Below are 5,077 nucleotides of genomic sequence, written 5' to 3' on the forward strand. Positions count from 1 at the left end.
ACGCAGACCATGTGCCAGCCGTGCCTTGGATGCTGCTCACGGGTCGGGTCCGGTCCCCAAGCACCAAACCCCTCTTGCTTCCAAGCGGTCGGGACCGGCTGGCAAAACCTTGCAGCTTAGAGTAACGCGGGAGCTTTGCAGACGGGTGGGCTTGCCGCTCCTGGGCTCAGACTCCCATTCCCAAGTAATCCCAAGCAGAAGCGGTTGGTGTAAGCGTGCGGCCGCGCAAGAGCAGGACGCTGCCAGATGAGAGGGCGTAGCGAAGGGTGGGTGTTGTAAGTACGCCGCTCCCCTGTCGCACGCGCCTACTGCTGCCCTGGGGTGTCTGCTTAGGTACCTCGAAGCTTGTTGCTTCTGAATGTCGTCTTTAGAGGCTGGTAGGTACCAAACAAGAAGTGAAGTTTGAATAAAAATCCCTTTGGCTTCCACAGTTCATTATTGCCAGGTCTGCTCAGAGGCGGGCGCGCGTGTCTACGCTGGCAGCTTGCCTATCGGCGCACGTTTCGCTGATGTTTCTTTGGAAAACAACCCCCAAAACCCCATGAGCCAGCACAAAAGACTCGTCCTGCTGGGATTTCGCTGTTGGAGGCGACTCAGCCGTGTCGTGTGGCTTCTGGCAGCCTACGGTTGACGAGCGGCAAGTCCCGTTCGTTGCGTTGCGTTGGGGCTTGGAAGGAAGAGCATGGCAGCTGAGTGGCCTCCTTTTCCAGTTCCCTGCCCCGCTTTGATTACGCTATTGTTTCTCTGGGCGTATTAAAATAGAATTTGACTCCACTCGTTATCCGTTGCCCCCGCGCTGCCTCCCTGTAATCGGCTTGCTGCGCGCTCCCAAACCCTTCTCTTTGTGCACCCAGGTTTGCTGATGAGCGGAACGTAATTCAGGGGTTTTTAGGAAATTATATGGAACAGCGTACCCGTAAAACCTTACGGTTCGTGGTGGTTTGGTTTGCGCTCCTGATGCAACCCAAACTAAAAAGCCTTTCGTCAGCCGGCAGGGGCAGAGGAGAATCCGTCCCCAAGCGGGGAGAAGCGCGTGCTCGCTGATGCTTTTCCAGGCGCGCTGTCGCAATCTCGTGTCCCGGGTGGTGACGGGGGGACGAGCTGCTCCCCGGTTGAACGTGGGCGGCAGGAAAAGGAGATTTTCCTGCCTGAAGTCACCTAGCTCCTGTTCGCTGTGAGCACACGGCGCCTCTGTCAAAGTGTTTCTCCACAAAAGCTGAGCGTTTTATCTCATCAGCTGAGCTTAATAAATTCCCTTCATGGGATCGTTATTCCGCGGTAATGAGTTCCAAGCAGCGGCAGCTCGGGGAGGCGAGCTGCCCAGAGGAGCTGCGCTCGCACGGCGCGCGTCTTGCAGAGGGGCGGACGGTGCTCACGTCTGGGCCGGTTAGCGCCGTAACTTTGGGGGCGGCACCCAGCGAGCGCCCTGCGAGGATGAAATGATTTATGATACCTGCAAACTGGCGGAACTCTTCCAGTAACGGCCAACCCGCGCGGCTGGAACTATTCCAGTCTGGCGGGTTGGAAAAACCCCCAGAGCAGAAGCGCCTTCAGCACAGCCACCCAAGGGGTGTCGCAGCGAAAATTTCCGCCAAAGCCATTCCGAAGTTTCTAAAGGGCTTTTAAAAGCCAGACCGAGCCCGCGTGTGATGGCAGTGACTCGCCAGAGGAACACGCGCGGCGAATCGCACGTCGTGCTGCGGCTCCAAACCGCGCTGCGTCGCCCCGCTCATCGGCAGCAGCGGTGCTGGGAGGTCGGGGTCCCGGGGCTTTCAGGAAGGGTGTTTCGACAGAGCTTGCTGGGGGGGGATGTGGTGAAGGGGGGGATTCCTCTTGCTCTCGGGTGGAACTCCAGAGTAAAGCAGGCACCCGCTGGAAACTTAAAACTCCCGTGACCGTGCCGCTGAGTTATTTATTGTAGAGTGCTTCCTTTAAAAAGGAGTCGTCCTTTAAACGTTCCGCCCTTGGCATGCTGCGTGCTAGGGAGCCACTCGTGCGGTTCCTTAAAACCTGGAGGAAGCAAGCAGGGCCCTTCAGCCTGGTGGGGTTTGAGGAGGGAATGCTGGAGCACCTCTGGAACTGGCCTGGTTCTTCCAGGAAACGCTGAGCAAAGGGCTGGCAGGTTTTCAGCCGCTGTCAGCCACATCTGTAAAAGGGCTCGGCCACAGCTATAAAAGGGCTTGGCCGCATCTGTAAAGGTCTCGGCTACATCTGTAAAGGTCTTGGCTACATCTGTAAAGGTCTTGGCCACATCTGTAAAGGGCTCGGCCACATCAGTAAAGGTCTCAGCCACAGCTATAAAAGGGCTCGGCCACATCTGTAAAGGGCTCGGCCACATCTGTAAAGGGCTCGGCCACATCAGTAAAGGGCTCGGCCCAAGCTATAAAAGGGGCTGGAAAGGGCTCGGCCACATCTGTAAAGGTCTTGGCCACATCTGTAAAGGGCTCAACCACATCTGTACAAGCTCTGGCGTCCCTCTCGTGACATCTCAGCAGAACGATCGGTGCGTGCTGCGCTTTGGTGGTGGGAACGCCAAGACCAGCTGTGAGAGGAGGCCGGTCAGAAATGCAGTCGCGGGCTTTGCAAACGCGAAGAGGGATGGCTGCTTCCACGCCGACTGCCCTCTTGTGGGACACTGGCATGGCCCCCGCTGGGAAAGCCAGTGTGGGAACGTGGGCGAGCGGGGACCAGTGGACCCCTCCCGCCGAGCGTCCCCCTCTCGCGCCCGCCTCCTCCAGAGCGTTTCAGGGCGCTAATCTGCCGCGCCGGGCGGCTTTCGGTGGCACCGAGCGCAGATTTGAGTCTCGTCACGTCAAGGAACTTCATTGCTAATCGCCGCGGTCATCTAATCCTGGCTAGAAGAAGTAGAGCCGGGCACGGCAAGGCGCCGCGGGTTTTCCGAGGGCGCTTTGTAATCCCGGCCACACCGGTGTGGCACGTGGGGAAGGAGAGGCTTGCTTTAATTCTAATAACGGTGGAGATAACGTTGGCTTTGTGATAGTCCCGGGCACAGCTCTGCAGTGTACGTGGTGTGAAAGGCTAGCACGGCACCAAGCCCCAGGATGTTCTCCTTGCCTTTCAGTGCCTGAAGGGGTTGCGTTGGTTTATTGGAATAGCGCTGACTTTGTGCTTGCAGTAATTAATTCCCTTTGCCAGGCTGGGGGGGCAGGTCGGCTATAATTTCCGGCGCTCTTTTATCGTAAGGCCAAAGGAGAAACTCGGAATAGCCAACAGGCAGGAGCACGTCTTCCATCCCGTTGCAAGCGGTTAAGGAGGTGGATTTTCCGCGAGGCGCTCTCCCTGTCTCCGCAGGCAGTGTTCAAACAAGGGGGCCCAGAGGGCTGGTGCTGGGGTACGGTGTCCGCTTCCGAGGTCGCTGGCTGTGCTTCCCGCTAGCCGCAGATCTGCCCCCCCCATTTGAAGGGTGGGTTAGCGGGCTGGAGGACGGGAGGCTTTAGCTACTGGTAGTAATTTGTGCCGCGGGGCGGGCGGGAGGAGCATTTTTGGGAAGGGGGTATGGGTTTACACCACCCAAACTCCTCTCATCTTTGAAGCTTGGAATCTTTGAGCTTGGAATCGTGGCGGATGAGCGGCAGAGCAAGCGTGCCCTCCTGCTGACATCCCTCCTGGGACTGCCGGCTGAGGGCTTGCTGCTGGGAAACGCTGCGGCTGGGGCTGGAAAGAACGCACCTGAGCACCACAAGGGCAAAAATAACTGGGGGAAGGATGAGTTTCTTGGGACGTTTTTGCCTATTTGGGGTTTTTTTTCCCCAAAGGTGGCAAGCTGCTCTCGGGTCCACTCTGATATCACTTCTGCTTCAGGGCCATTGCTGCCTGCGGGATGCATTCCCGTCGGGAATGAGGTGGTCTGCGGGCAGGCAGCGCACGCGCAAGCGCAAGGGCTGAGGTGGGAACTGCTCCAGTCCTGGCAAACGCCCCACTTCAAGCCCGGTGCTTTCCAGTAAGGGCTGCGAGCCGTTCCCGTAGCTGCTCTGGACAGCCACCGGCTCGCTCCTCGTAAGCGTCGCGGCGGCCCCGGCCCGGGACCGGCGTCAGCTCTCTCCGAGAAGGCGCAGACGCAGAGCGGGATGGGAGCGGGGCAGTAAAGCGCGGCTTGGCCGCCGCGGCCCTTCCCTCTCCCCTCTGCGGCGCGGGAGCCGGTTCCCCGCAGCCCTGCGGTGCCGGTTGCCTTGCCAACACGGGTGCAAGGCGACGGTTGCTTCTGTGCGGAGCCGTAACGCCGGGATCGGGGCCGCGGGGAGAGGAGGAGGAGGAGGAGGAGGACCTCACCCTCAAAGCGCTCCTTCGTGCAGCTGCGGGAAGGGAGAATTAATGAATTCTTGGGAAAACATTTGGTGTTGGCTCCTTGCTCCTTCTGCCTTGGTACAACAGCACATTTTTCTTAACGATGGGTAATGATGAGCATCGGTTTCCAATCTGGGGGTTTTTTTGCCTTTTCTTCTGTCTAAAGCTGCAAAGTCAGGGGGCTCAACATAGTTTATGGTCGACTGGGTGCTCGCGATGCTTACTGATGGAGCTGGTACCTGCTGGTGTTTACCGAGCGAATACCAAGGAGGAGCAGTAAATTGAAAGTTGCTTCTAATGGGCTGGGTTCGCGTGGTTTAATGCTTCTCGGGAGAACACGAGAGCTGTCGAGATTTGAAAACGGAGCGGGCGCAGCGGTGTCTGGGAGCGCGCGTGGCTTGTGTTTCCTTTCCTTACAGTTCGCATCCCTTTTGTGGCAGCTCAGGTGCCCCCTTCGCCAGAAAGCGGGCGCAGAAACCTCATTTTTATCTCAGGCTTCCTTCCTGCCACGGCGGGAGCACCATGTGTACGTACGCCGCTGGGGGCACAATCCTGCTCTCGGGCGGCGACAGCCCTGCCGCCGGCGTAAAGGCTGTGGGATCTGGTTTTACACCGTGCCCCGTGTCGGCAGCCGGCGGCGCGTAGCTTGAAGGGGTGGGAAAGCAGAAGGTGCCAGAGCAAACCAGGATCCCAGCGAGCAAAAGCGGAGCGCGCCGGGTCCTGCTGAGCCCGGTCAGTGATTCCTGCCCCTTTCCCGGGGGTTTGTGGAGCC

The sequence above is a fragment of the Egretta garzetta genome, unplaced genomic scaffold (assembly GCF_000687185.1).
Source record: "Egretta garzetta isolate BGI_Z169 unplaced genomic scaffold, ASM68718v1 scaffold110, whole genome shotgun sequence".
Classification (NCBI taxonomy): domain Eukaryota; kingdom Metazoa; phylum Chordata; class Aves; order Pelecaniformes; family Ardeidae; genus Egretta; species Egretta garzetta.